General features: G+C 40.2%; 2 protein-coding genes across 3 annotated transcripts in view; both read right to left on the bottom strand.

Annotated features, from left to right (window-relative positions):
- Window positions 1-15,337, bottom strand: part of CARMIL2 (capping protein regulator and myosin 1 linker 2) — a 161,360-nt gene that overhangs the window by 122,461 nt on the left and 23,562 nt on the right. The window lies entirely within an intron of this gene.
- CTCF (CCCTC-binding factor) overlaps window positions 1-15,337 on the bottom strand; it is a 50,431-nt gene that overhangs the window by 33,813 nt on the left and 1,281 nt on the right. Inside the window, exon 1 of one of the 2 annotated variants that reach the window (XM_078380370.1) lies at window positions 2,903-3,797. The exons of the other annotated variant lie outside the window; for it this stretch is intronic. The gene's annotated coding sequence lies outside the window, so the exon portion shown is untranslated. Of the gene's footprint in view, window positions 1-2,902; window positions 3,798-15,337 lie in introns of those variants that run through there. 2 annotated transcript variants of the gene reach the window in all.

The raw sequence follows: 15,337 nt of genomic DNA, 5'->3' as shown, positions 1-15,337 counted from the left end.
ATAACCCCCCCAGCCCAAAACTATGCTGCAAAACCAAACTGCAACAAGAGCTTTTAAAAAGCAGAAAACAGCACATTACCTTACCAGGCAGCCTTCTCCAATCACACTCACTAACTGCTGGCGCGAAAGAGCTACAAAGAAGCAGCCTTGTCGCCATCTGCAGTTACGAAATTTGAATTTCCCACCTTTTTTGTTTGTAAGTGGAAGCTCCAGTCGCAAGTGGAAGCAAAATTTTGCAGCCAGAGCTGGTCATTAACTCAAAATGGTCATAAGTAGGGACATTCATAAGTCAAGACAGCACGGTATATTCTGCCTTTTATTTGCTTCGTTGCTTTTATTGTTTTTGGGAGAAGAAACTCTGCATGTGTTTTATTTTGTTTTTTGAATTGCTAGTTGATTTATTTATGGTGTAGTTTTGTTAAAGGTGTACACAAAGCTGGGAGTTTTGAGGACTGTTTTGTTTGTTGGTGGTTCTGCTCTTGCCTGCTTTTGGACCAGAATGATTATCTGGTGCCTAGCCTCTGCTTTTTCATAGCATTTACAGTTCCTTTAGGACAGTGATGGCGAACCTATGGCATGCATGCCACAGTTGGCATGCGGAGTCCTTTCTGCTGGCACGCGAACCATAGGTCGCCAGATCGCTACTCCCCCCGCCCCCACGCGCAGCCAAACCTCACTAGGCAACTGCAGCTAGTGCTGGCGCTTTGGCAGGTGGATCTGGAGCAACTGGTGCTGGCAGCAGAGGGGCCTTGAGGCCCCTCCGTGCCGGCATTCCCCCTTCTGCTGCCACTTCCGGTTCCAAGTCCTCCACCGCTGCTGTCGCGGTGGCTGCACACCACCCACCGTTTTTTGTTTTTTTTCCCCAGTTTGGGCACATGAGCCCAAAAAGGTTCACCTTTTAGGGACTATTTGAATTAGTACTTGGAAATATGACTGGGAGAAAATGAAATGAAATGTTAAATGAAAGGACAAGTGCACAAAAGGCATGAGAACAAAAGAGGTACTTCTCTGAAATAATCCAAAATGAAACAAAAATGAATTTTTTTGCCATGCACATCCCTAGCTATTTCTACTGACAATGGTTCGCTTCTGTTTTGTCTTGAGTATGCTAGATAATCCTGATTCCTCAATGTATGTCAAAGACTAGTAAATAACAGATTACAGTAGAACTACATACAGAGTACAGTACTGTATTTGCGGGTGATCAGTTCCAAGCCCCCCCCCCCATGCTGAAAAAGTGGAAGTATCAAATGCTACATGGTCTCTCACACTCTGTAGTGGCCAGTTCTGGTAAATAATCCCAGGAAATACCTATAAATAGGTATTTCTGAGGATTTTTATTTAATCTTTTCAGCCAGCAGATAAGTACATCAGCAGATGCTGATTCCACAGATGGGTGGTGGTGTTTTCTACTGTGTTTCCCTTTCCAGGCTCCAGTCGGAGCTTGGCAGGATCTACCATCTGACAGCGTGTCTCTTCAAATGAGCCTTCACAGATTTTAAGATCCTCAGAGCAGGCTCTTCTCTCAGGTCCCATCACACTCACATGCATGCCTGGAGAGGAACATGAGACAGTGCCTTTTTGATTGCTGTTTCCAGCTGATAGAATTCCTTCTGTAGGACATTATATTCACAGGCAAAGAAATTTCCATTCAGGTAAGCTTTTCACAACTGAATGGAATGCTTTTCGTTGGGTGTTTTAATGGGGGATGATACATTTCATTAAAAAATTAATGCAACTTTTGAATTTTAAAAATTGTTTTAAGTTAGCGGCCTTTTAATATAGTAATAATAGAAATTTAAGGTAATTATTTATGTATCCTGGTTTTTAAGTTCAATCATTCAGCAAGTCACCTCTCTGAGACTGAGAGAAAGGCTGGCACCCAGAGTTGCACCAGCTTGCTCCTTACAGAAAGAAAGTTCTGTCAATAGTATTGCTTAAATTCTGATGCTTTCAGTGAAAATGCAGACAAATGTCCTGTAGATTCACTTTGCAGTTCAGAATTGCTGAAGATACTAGTTTAGTATGACATCAAACCATTAACCTTCAGGATTCACAAAACAAGCATAAACTGTTGTTTTAGAATGTGATTAATGTGGAACAGATAAACCAGCAGCGACTAAATGAAACCAGAATACTGTCACAAACCAATAAAATGTTCAATAAACTATTCTGGTGCTTATTAAAGTCATTCCCTGAGTAAAAGGGGGACGGGCATGCAAGGTTAGGTTATAGGCATCTGAGAAATACTACTGCATTGATTCAGGTACAGCTTTCTTAAAATTGGGAGACACAACTCTGAAATGTTCCTATAACCTTTAAAGAAACAAGTCTTTAAAGGTAACAGGAAAAGCTCTAGCATGTGATAAAGTTTAAACTTGTATTTCCAAGAAGACCAATGCCTTTTTCACCATCACAGTTTTCTTCACTTAGTCATACTGATTTTATTCTTATATGACTTATTTGGTCATGCTTGCAAATATTGCAATCATATCTGCAAGGAAGAGCAGCAGTTTAAAAATATTTCAATATATAAAATAAAACTTCTAATGAAGAATTCACTAGATAATATAGTGTTAGCAACAAGGACTACGATCAGAAGGACACCTGGAGTTACCATGTTTTTTGTGATAAGTATCAAAAATTTATGAATCCAATCTGTTATGCGCCTACGCAGAAGTCCCACTGAGTTCAACAAAACTCTCCTTCTCAAGAAAGCGTGGACAACTCTTAATGAGTGAAAAAGACTTCTATTTGGCTTTTTAAAGGAGTACAACCATCTTTAATTAATGAGAACGTTAGTAATTCCAGCTCAGTAAGTGAAACGGAGCATAATTGTTAGCAAATTAGTCCTACTAAACGTTCAGAATGACAAATATTTTCAAAATTCTGGCAAACTTACTTCAGATTGTCTTTACGTCACCTACAGGCAAACATTCTGTCTCCATTGGAATGCTCTGGATATAGTTATCATCCACAGACAGGAAAAGTAGCATTATGTGGTTTAACAAGGAGGGTAACAATTCTCTAGAATCGTAGGTCTGAAAGCAGGGTGGATAAAAATCAATGATGTTTAAAAAAACTTAATTGATCTGAATCACAGTTTAAATTAAATGATTTTTAAAATTTGAATCATAAAAAACCTGACTTTTAAAATGTTTTAATCAAATCCACCCTGATTGGAAGACCTTGCTTCTCAACAACAAGTGTCCCTCACTTTGATGCGGTGAGTTATTTGTTCCTGCTATAGCAGGACTCCTTGATACAATAATTAAAAGTGGATATTGTAAATTATTGTAAACTGGAAATTCTCACGGCTCTTTGTTTTTATGTAGAATGAGAATGATTTCCTGCTCTAGCTTCTCGGCCAGGCCTCCTCCAGTTCCGTATCAACTGCTTCCTCCATTTTTGAAAAAGGTTTGCAAAAGGATCTTCATTAGCAGCTAGCCATGGCCAATAGAAAACTGGTATTTGTCTCTAATTCTCTTACACCAGGAGCTGGATTTGATACCAGAAGTGAGTAGGAATAGTTGTTTGACGCAAATGTTTGCCGGTGACAATGAAGAATCAACAAGGTATTGAGATGACCAACTTCTTTGGGACTAATCAGCAGGGATGTTGACAAGTCTTTGGGTCTGAGTCCAAGTCTTTGGTACCAAGTACCAAGCCCATGTCCCTATTAAAAATAAGCCTTTTCTTTCAGAAAAAAAGGGAGGGGGTGGATGGGTTCCAAGTCATGAGTTGAGTCTGAATCATTAAAAAAAACACCTTGAACTAAGTTGCTGGTGTGACTTAATTCTGATTTGACAACCAGTTACAGTGGGGTCTCGACTTGCGAACTTAATCCGTATTGGAAGGCAGTTCTCAGGTCAAAAAGTTCTTAAGTCGAATCTGCATTTCCCATAGGAATGCATTGAAAACCATTTAATCCGTATCTGCTCTTTTCGTCCATAGAAACTAATGGGAAGCTGCTATTCCGCCTTCTGCCACTAGAGGGGAATATTTTTTTCTTTTTTCCTTTTAACCTAAGATGACTTAGCTTTTAAAAAAGGGGGGGAAAGAGTCCGTAACTCGAATCTAAGTTCGTAACTCGAGTCCATATATTCGTATGAGAGCAGTTCATAAGTCGAAACGTTCGTATGTCGAGCCGTTCGTAAGTCGAGACCCCACTGTATGTGCTTTGAGTCCCCACCCCTGCTAATTAGTGTACAGAATGCCCAAAAACACAGTAATTCTTAATTACAACATACCCTTTTGATTACACATGACGAGGATAATTCAATTTTCTCCAGTCTTTCTTAGCTTTTACCCACAAAAAGAGCTAAGAAGTCAAAACAAGTTAAGTTCTACATAATATGGAAACAACTGGGAATGGACACACTTCAATGACAGGGTAATTATTTTCATACATATGTGCACAGCCTTCCAGGAACTGGATTTGGCATCTTCCTGAAGCCTGGGGAAACCACACCCAGACACATAATAGCGATAAGCAACAGCACAGTGAATTTCATTTAAAATAAACTGATATACATCATGATTTAAATCATTACTCAGAAAGATTAGTTTTAATCATGTGATCACCTTCCCAAAAATCTTGCAATCTTGCTTGCTAGAACTTTAACACATTTTTACCATCTCCTTGCCTAAATGACTTTCTCTAATCATTCTCTACTGGTTAACACTTCAGTGTTTAGAAGCAAGCACTTCCACAGAAAGAGGGGGATAACAGTCTGCTTACAGACAGTTGCAGAGGGAAAACAGCTTTAATGCACTTTTAAAAAAATTGGCACTCAATAAAACTACAGAAAGCAACCCTAAAGTTTTTAATAGATCTTCCAAAAAATTCCAGTATTATAACAGATAACAGAGGGAAAAACAGCTTCAAGAATTTTGGAGCTTGAAAACTGGACGATAAGTCTGTTATTTCTCATTTCCATATACTGTGTTTCCCTGAAAATAAGACAGGGTCTTATATTAATTTTTGCTCCAAAAATGCACTAGGGCTTATTTTCAGGGGATTTTTTTTCATGTACAACAATCTACATTTATTCAAATACAGTCATATTTTATTCTGGTTGCTGCACAATAGTGGAGGGTGGGGTTTCACTTAACTGGGGCTTATTTTGGGGGGTAGGGCTTATATTCCAAGCATCCTGAAAAATCATACTAGGGCTTATTTTCAGGTTAGGTCTTATTTTCAGGGAAACAGGGCACTGCTATTATTAAGTATGCATTTCTAGAGAAACAAACCCAGTTTAAATGTGAATTTTTCTAATGGTTATCTACTGAACAGAGTACTAGGGAAGAGAGAACAATTATCCTACATAATTTATATAGCAATCTATGGAATACCCTAGAACCAAGCCCCCAATTCTGGTGAACTGTATTCACACAATTTTATAACCAGATTATATGAATATATTATTTCATAATATATAATTAGAGTTTATAATCCTTATTCCACAGTGTTATGCTTTCAATTAGAAATATCTTGCACTGCTTTTTCTTTTCTGTTCTTTTTTTTTCAGACAAATCATGTTAAAAATAGAAATAAAAAACACAATTTAAATTAAGGAATCCTTTAGTTAAAAACAAAAACGATCTTTGGCCATTCTGACAAAACTACCTGATTCTGACAGCTTTAACTGCTTATGTGAACCTCCCACATACAGTATGCCCACCCCTAGACCTTGGAAGGTGGACTTGTTCCTGTGAGTTCCACTAGGCATTTTTTTAAATTACAAAACTTTATCACTAAAAAGGCTCTTGAATCCTCTAGTGCTGCCCCAAAATTGTGGATGTGGGGACTTATCAAGGTCCTGGGGAGAAACATGAGAAAATTATACCACCATGCCTGCAGAGGACAAGATGAATCTTTGAATCAAATTTTCCCACCAGAATAATTTTAATTTTTTTGGGGGGGGGCATATTCTGCCCATCCTGGGTTTATACTGAAGCTCTCTACATATAACCTATCCAGCAATTGGAATGGGGAAATTGACCCAAATTCTATGTTAACTGTATTCTAAACTAGGTTCTAATAAATTCACAACATCTCCCTCTAGATTTCCTCCAGCAGCCTGCAGAGAAGGGAATCTATGCAAGAACATAAAATAATGAGTTTTAGTTATTTCTCACCTAATACTTTAACACTGCAAAGGCAGAAGACAATATGTCACATTTGAAATCACCAAAACTACAATTTGGGAGAAGAAGGTTCTAGGAGGGTAACATTTTGAGATAAGTCTTCTATTTTGACCAGATTTCCAGTAATAATCGCAGAGCAACCAACCCCTTTCACTCTAGTGAGATATGACCAGGTGCACTTCTTTTAACCCCTTCATGGATTGCTGCCTTGTCGTGGCGAAGGGGCTTGAGTAATTCAGAGAAGCTTATGGGCTATGCCGTGCAGGGACACCCAAGACGGACAGGTCATAGTGGAGGGTTATGACTAAAAGCGATCCACCTGGAGTAGGAACTGGCAAGGCACTCCAGTATATTTGCCAAGAAAACTCCATGGACAGAAAGGCTAAAAGATATGACACTGGAAGATGAGCCCCTTAGGTTGGAAGGCATCCAACATGTTACTGAGGAAGAGCGGAGGACAAGTACAAGTAGCTCCAGAGCTAATGAAGTGGCTGGGTCAAAGCCAAAAGGACGCTCAACTGTGGACGTTGTCCTCTGAAGATGCCGGCCACAGAGACTGGCGAAATGTTAGGAAGAACAACCTTCAGAACATGGCAAAAGAGCCCGAAAAACCCAAAAAAACCATTTGATCATCATATCTACTATTGTGGGCAAGAATCCCGTAGAAGAAATGGAGTAGCCCTCATAGTCAACGAAAGAGTGGGAAAAGCTGTCCTGGGATACAATCTCAAAAATCATAGAATGATTTCAATACGAATCCAAGGCAGACCTTTCAACACCACAGTACAGTGGTGCCCTGCAAGACGATGTTAATTCGTGCCATTGAAATAGCTGTCTTGTGAAAACTTCATCTTGCAAAATGCGTTTCCCCACTGGAATGCACTGAAACCCGTTTAATGCATTCCAATGGGGAAAAATCGTTGTCCAGCGAAGATCGCCCATAGGGAAGCTGCTTTGTGACGCGCCAATCAGCTGTTTTAAATCGCTGTCTTGCGAAAAATGGGCCTGAAAACACTGTTTTGCAAGGATCGCCCCTAGGGAAGCCATTTTGCGAAGCTGACAATCAGCTGTAAAAATCGTCATTTTGCGAAAAAACGGTTCGCGAAGCACGGACCAAATTGTCATCCAGCGAAATTCCCCCATAGGAATCACTGTTTTGTGAAGTAAAATGTTGGTCGCAAAACCTCATTGTCATGCAGATTCGTCGTTTTGAGGGGGTAACTGTCTTGCGTGGTACCACTGTAATCCAGGTTTATGCACCAACCACCAGTTCTGAAGAGGCTGAAATTGACCAATTCTATGAAGACTTACAAAACCTTTTAGAACAGACACCAAAGAAAGATGTTCTTGTTATCATAAGAGGACTGGAATGCTAAAGTAAGAGAGTCAAAAGGTAAAAGGAACAACAGGGAAGTTTGGCCTTGGAGTTCAAAATGAAGCAGGGCAAAGGCTAACAGTTTTGTCAAGAGAACAAGCTGGTCATCACAAACACTCTTTTCCAACAACACATGGACATCACCAGATGGGCAGTACCAAATTCAGATTCAATATATTCTCTGCAGCCAAAGATGGAGAAGCTCTATACAGTCAGCAAAAACAAGACCTGGAGCTGACTGTGGCTCTGATCATCAGCTTCTCATAGCAAAATTCAAGCTTAGACTGAAGAGAGTAGGAAAAACCGCTGGGCTAGTCAGGTATAATCTAAAGCAAATTCCTTATGAATACACAGTGGAAGTGAAGAACAGATTTAAGTAATTAGCTTTGGTGGACAGAGTGCCTGAAGAACTATGGTTGGAGGCTCGTAACATTGTACAGGAGGCAGTAACAAAAATATTCCAAAGAAAAGGAAATGCAAGAAAGCTAAGTGGCTGTCCAACGAGGCCTTAAAAATAGCAAAGAGAAAGGAAACAAAATGCAAAAGAGATAGGGAAAGTTACAGAAAATTGAATGCAGACTTCAAAAGAATAGTAAGGAAGAGGGCCTTCTTAAATGAACAGTGCAAAGAAAGAGAGGAAAAGAATGGAAAGGAAAAAACAAGAGATCCGTTCAAGAAAATTGGAGAAATTAAAGGAACATTTTGTGCAAAGATGGACATGATAAAGGACAAAAATGGGAGGAACCTCCCAGAAGCATAAGACATCAAGAAGAGGTGGCAAGAATACACAGAGGAATTATACCTGAAAGATCTGGATGTCCTGGACAACCCGGATAATGTGGTTGCTGACCTTGAGCCAGACATCCTAGAGAGTGAAGTCATGTGGGCCTTAGAAAGCATGGCTAGTAACAAGGCCAGTGAAGGCAATGGCATTCCAGTTGAAATAAAGTGGTGCCTCGCTTAGTGATGTTAATTCGCTCCAAAAAAATCACTGCTAAATGAAAACATTGCTAAGCAAAATAGAAAAGCCCATAGAAACGCATTAAAACACGATTAATGCGTTCCTATGGGCTTAAAACTCACAGTTGAGCGAAGATCCTCCATAGCGGCGCCATTTCCGGTGCCTCTAAAGTGAGGAATCCGTCCCAAAAAACAGCGGGTGGCCATGTTTTTTCCTGGCGGCCATTTTGAAACCGCCGATCAGCTGTGCAAAAAGGGTTGCTTTGCGATGATCATGTCCCTGTGATCATCGCAAAGTGAAAATACCCCATAGGGACCTTCGCAAAGCGATTGCTTTTGCAACCACAAAAAATGCGTCGCTAAGCAATTTCTTCGCTAAATGGAGCAATCACTAAGTGAGGCACCACTGTACAGTGGTGCCTCGCATTATGATGTTAATTCATTCCAAAAACATCATAAAGCAATTTTAAAAAGCCCATAGAAACACATTAAAATCCAATTAATGCATTCCTATGGGCTTGAAACCAACCATCCAGCGAAGAGCCTCCCTAGAGCGGCCATTTTCGCTGCCCGTGCAGCGAGGAATCAGTCCCAGAAAACAGCGGGCGGCCATTTTTTTTACCTGGCGGCCATTTTGAAACCGCTGATCAGCTGTGCGAAAATCTTCATTTTGCGATAATCGGTTAGCAAAGCAGGTAACCAATCATTGCAAAGCGAAAAAACCCCATAGGAAACATCATTTTGCAATCGCTTTTGCGATTTCTTCATTAAACGAAGGGCTCGTCTTGCGAGGTACCACTGTATGCATTTAAAATCTTAAAGATGGAGCTGTTAAGGTGCTACACTCAATATGCCAGCAAGTTTGGAAAACTCAGCAGTGGCCAGAGGATTGGAAAAGATCAGTATACATCCCAATCCCAAAGAAGGGCAGTGCCAAAGAATTCTCCAACTACCATACAATTGCATACTAAGGTTATGCTCAAAATCCTACAGGGTAGGCTTCAGCAGTATGTAGACCAAGAACTCCCAGAAGTACAAACTGGATTTCAAAGGGGTAGAGAAACTAGAGACCAATTTGCTGACATGCGCTGGCTTATGGAGAAAGCCAGAGAGTTCCAGAAAAACATCTACTTCTGATTCATTGACTATGCAAAAGCCTTTGACTGTGTGGACCACAGTAAACTATGGCAAGTCCTTCAAGAAATGGGAGAGCCTGACCACCTTATCCATCTCCTGAGAAATCTATATTTGGAACAGGAAGCAAGAGTTAGAACTGGATATCAAACAACGGATTAGTTCAAAATTGGGAAAGGAGTACGACAAGGCTGTATGTTGCCTCCCTGCTTATTTGCCTTACATGCAGAATACATCACGCAAAAGGCCGGACTGGAGGAATCTTAAACCGGAATTAAGATAGCTGGAAGAAATATCAACAACCTCCGATATGCAGATGATACCGCCCTGATGGCAGAAATTGAGGAGGAATTAAAGAACCTCTTAATGAGGGTGAAAGAGAAGAGTGCAAAAAAAAAAATGGCCTGAAGCTCAACATCAAGAAAACTAAGATCATGGCTACTGGCAAATAGAAGGGGAAGATATGGAGGCAGATACGGAGGTTTTACTTTCTTGGGCTCCATGATCACTGCAGATGGTGACAGCAGCCCCGAAATTAAAAGACGCCTCCTTCTTGGAAGGAAAGTGATGCCAAACCTAGACAGCATCTTCAAAAGCAGAGACATCATCTTGCCGACAAAGGTCCGCATTGTCAAAGCTATGGTTTTTCCAGTAGCAATGTATGGAATTGAGAGCTGAACCATAAAGAAGGCTGACCGCCGAAGAATTGATGCTTTTGAATTGTGGTACTGGAAGACACTCTTGAGAATCACCTGGACTGCAAGGAGAACAAACCTAGCCATTCTGAAGGAAATCAACTGAGTGCTCACTGGAAGGACAGATCCAGAAACTTTGGCCATCTTATGAGAAGACTCCATGAAAAAGACCCTGATGTTAGGAAAGTGTGACGGCAAGAGGAGAAGGGCACAATAGAGGATAAGATGGCTGGACAGTGTCATCGAAGCAACCAACATTAATTTGATCCAACTCTGGGAAGCAGTGGAATACAGGAGGGCCTGGCATGCTCTGGTCCATGGGGTCATGAAGAGTCGGACACAACTCAACGACTGAAACAACAACTTATTTTAAAAATGGAACCAAATTCTATTTAAAGATTTATACTGTAGTTCAGTTATAGAGCTATAAATAGAGCTATAAAGCACATACTTCATGTGTAGAAGGTTTGAGGATTATTTCCTGTTCCCGCTGATTCAACATCTAAGTGGACGAACAGATAATCCAAAATAACAGATTTGGGGATACTTGAGAAAATAACTAGACCACCTAAAGAAAGTACTACTCTTTTCTACCAAATGTGCTGAAATGGGTACTAGGGCTCCTGCTGAGGCGCACATTCTTCCTGGGCAAACTTGTCCAGGGTAGAAAGCAAATGATCAATGGGAAGTTTTGATCCTAGAACCTACTGGAAGTTTGGGCAGAAGAAATATAAATCGAAATGTCTAAAATAACATGTGAGCTGCCTTGGGAGAAAGTCAGCATAACAATGTCTCCTATAGACGGACATACTGCAGCTTAAGCTGTGATTTTTACAACCAACTAGTTCTTGGTTGATAAAAGAAGTCCTGATAAAAGCAGAATAGTGTGGTACTACTATTACTTCCCTTGAGTTGGACACTATATTTCTGTAGATGAAACTCAGAACCGAATTACTGTAGCTTTTCTCACTGCTTGCACTACACTGTTGACACTGCTGCTTGCTTGTTTTTTAATTGTGAGCTTCTTTGGGTTTTAGGTTTTAACTTTGTAAACTGCCAAGATTGTTGCTTGGCTTAATGGAGTGTTCTATAAATAATAAAAAATTAAATATGGACATATGTTTAGTCTGTGGTCATCAATAATCCTATATACTTTTCATGAAGATGAAGTGACAAGTGATAAAAATTAACTCTGCTTAAGATCTTAGAGAGCTCCTGAAAACTGTAGTAGGGCAATACTGAATTAGTTGGATGAATAATCTGGCCTTATACCCTGTTTCCCTGAAAATAAGCCCTAGTATGATTTTCCAGGATGCTCTTTAATATAACCCCTACCCCAAAAATAAGTCCCAGTTAAGTGAAACTGCACCTTCCACCACTGTGCAGCAACCAGAAGATGATGACATGACTGTACTTGAATAAATTTAGATTGTTGTACACGAAAAAAATAAGACATCCCCTGAAAATAAGCCCTAATGCGTTTTTTGGAGCAAAAATTAATATAAGACCCTCTCTTATTTTCGAGAAAACATGATATAAAGTATTTCCCAAATACTGTATCTGCAAGCGGGATCTGAAGGCCTTAGGAATACTGTAGACCTCAACAGATGGGAAACGTTCACATCTGAGCGTTCAGCCTGGAGGCAGGCGGTATGCATCATGGCCTCTCCCATTTTGAAGAGATACTTGTCTAGCTGGTCCGAGGCAAAGAGGCAATCCCGAAACCAGGAAAATCAGGGAGCTGGACAGGAGACAGATTGTATTTGTCTTCAGTGTGGAAGGGATTGTTACTTTTTAATTGGCCTTCTCAGCCACACTTGATGCTGTTCCAAGTCCTCTATACAGAGCACGTTACCACAGCCTCTTGAGACTGAAAGATGCTTAAGTTTCCTAATACCCAATCCTGCAAACATCTTTTCAGGAGAAAATTCTACTGTTTCAAAGAGTGTATTTCCAGTGTGTTAATACTATTTACCTTTGGAATTATGAAGAGCCAAACAAAACACTACAATGCCTGTCACCAAAAACCCTGAAACTGGAAGTAACTCAAAACACTTGCATCTTTAAAAAGAGGTGGGGCAGCGCTAAATGGTAAAAGGGAGCCCCTGAAACCTAAAGCAAGCTACCATCCTTGGACCCTCCCAAAAACAGCAAGTTATTATCTTTGCTAGGTGAATGATTTCCAGCTATGGCCAGGAGACTACTTAATAACACAAGTTGGGCTCACTTTTCCAAAACTTACAGCCTCTGTCTACTGTCGGCTATAGTATTTTAGCAGCCTCTAGGTGTACAGACAACAGGTATCAGTCACCTGCTAACTGATTAGGGTTTATGGGAATTGTGACATTTAAATTAAAAAAAAGTTTTTTTTGACAATGTAAATAAAAATATGTATTTTTTGGATTTAAATTGTGATGGAAATCAAGATTTATATGGATCTGATTAAAAATAATAATTGATTTTTATCCTTAGGTCAAAGACATCCATCCAGAGGATAGCTAATCGCCACCCCCCTCCAAATATTACATAAACATAAAAAAAATTCTTGTACTTTCAACCTACAGCTGAATTCTCCAGACCATTGCTTAACATAGAATTCCACTTATTAAAGCTAGGGTACAGTCAGAGACTATACATGTCTTATACATACAGTGGTGCCCCGCATAGCGAAGTTAATCCGTTCCAGGATTAACATCGCTATCGGGATTCTTCGCTATCCGGGCGGGGAAAACCCACAGGAACGCATTAAACTCTGTTTAATGCGTTCCTATTAGGGAAAAACTCACTGGTAAGCGAAGAATCCTGGATCCGGCCGCCATTTTCGCCGCCCGGTAAGTGAGGGTAGGGCGCGAAAATGGTGCGGGCAGCCATTTTCTGCACCCGGCGGCTATTTTGGAATCGCCAATCAGCTGTTCCCAAAATGGCTGCCGGGTGCAGAAATGATCGCAATGCGATGTTTAGCCTATCTAAACATCGCAATGTGATCGCGTTAGCGACCGCAAAAAACGGGTTGCTATGCGGATTCGTCGTTAAACGTGTGCTCGTTAAGTGAGGCACCACTGTAAATTCATTTTCAAAAGACTTTTACACTTCTGTAGAAGTACAAGAATATAGCAAGTTAGAAATGTTTTAAATCACTACATTACTATGACTTTAAACTTTGAATATAAAGTCTGGTTTCATATTTATGAAGTAGATTTGTACAGTATAGCACTTGACTCAGTGAGTTCAAAATATGTTATATAATACAAGTTTTGTCAAAAAGTGTGGGTAGATCTAGTCAAAACAATTATGTAACAGGAGCAGCTCATGTTTTCATGATCGAAAGGAGAGCAAAGACAAGAAATGGGGTTAAACACAAAAAAGTTCATGTGGTTATGAGGAAACTGGCCAATCACAAACAAGCAGTATTTTAGAACTGTACTTCTGATATACAGTATAAGGGATTTCAACTTGGTGAAAACAATCAAACTAGAGCTCAGAAAATCACTATACAGTGGTGCCTTCCTTAACGAGTACCCTGTTTAACGACAAATCCGGATAGCGATTAGGTTTTTGCAATCGCAAAATGACGTTTTGAATGTTAAAAAAATCACTTTGCGATGATCGGTAAGCTGTTTCGCTTACCGATTTTCGCATAGCGATTTTTTCCAACAGCTGATCGCGGTTCCAAAATGGCAGCCGGAAAAAAAATGGCCACCTGCTCTTTTCTGGGACGGATTCCTCGCTTACCGGGCAGCGAAAATGGCTACCATATGGAGGATTTTAGCCTAAAGGTAAGTTTCCCCCCCATTGGAACGCATTGAAGGGGTTTCAATGCGTTTCAATGGGTTTTTTAAAATCGCATAGCGATGTTTTCAGTTAGCGGCAATTTTGTAATATTATAACTACCGAATAATATTTTGAAGGGACCTAGTATAGTTTCCATACTGTTGAAACAGTAATAGCTATCACTAATAGCTATGGAAACATCAGCCTCAACAAGTTGCAATATAAACCACAGTGGTGCCCCGCATAGCAACGATAATCAGTGCAGCAAAAATCATCGCTATACGGATTCGTCGCTATGCGGGGAAAAAAGAGCCCATAGGAATGCATTAAAACCTTAAAGTGAAAATCCTCCATACAGAGGCCATTTTCGCTGCCAGGTAAGCGAGGAATCCGGGCAAAAACACAGCGGGCGGCCATTTTATTTACCCGGTGGCCATTTTGGAACCGCCAATATACGAAAATTGGTAAGCAAAACAGCTTACAGATCACTGCAAAGCGATTTTTTACCATTTAAATCATCGCTTTTGCGATCAAAAAAAATAATTGCTATACAGATTCTTCGTTAAATGAAGTGCTCGTTAAGCGAGCCACCACTGTATAGTAAACCTGCTTCTGAATCTTCTTATATGACTTCTATTATTTATGTGAAAATGTAAATCTAAACAAAAAGCAAACTTAACCGCAGCAGACTATATTTAAGGCTTCATCCATCAGAATTCCCCACTATTCTGCAGACAGCACAAAACAGTACTGCTTCCAGGCACCCTAGCATGCAACACTGGAGTACAGTATTTATTTTATTTTTATTAAAATAACAAGAAATCAGAGACAGCAGGCACCAGCTATTAAAACTGCAAAGGGGATTTCCTATGCTTCTTCCTATGTCTCCTTCCCATATCAGGAAAAAGTAGCTAACCTGTGATTGGTTAGAAAAACTTATTAACTCTTGGTCAACTATGATTAACCAGTAAAGCTTTGGGCAACTCACCATTTCCCACTCTTGTTTTTTTTTGGGGGGGGGGAGGAACAGAGATGATAGCAACCACTTCCTCTAATGACCTGATCTTGTGAGCTTTACACTTACTTAATAAGCTGTTCTTGCCTGTCAGCATGTTGATGGGGGGGGGGGGAACCAATACTGCGATATCCCTGATTTTAAATAACGACATATTCTTGCTTACTAAACTGCGAATTTCCAGCTCAGCATGGGCAAAATAAGATCCCTACAGCTTCCTCAGTTGTGTGGCCCAAT

The sequence above is a fragment of the Pogona vitticeps genome, chromosome 10, assembly GCF_051106095.1.
Source record: "Pogona vitticeps strain Pit_001003342236 chromosome 10, PviZW2.1, whole genome shotgun sequence".
Classification (NCBI taxonomy): domain Eukaryota; kingdom Metazoa; phylum Chordata; class Lepidosauria; order Squamata; family Agamidae; genus Pogona; species Pogona vitticeps.
The sequence above is the reverse complement of the archived record's forward strand: the minus strand, read 5'-3'. Positions and strand labels throughout refer to the sequence as shown.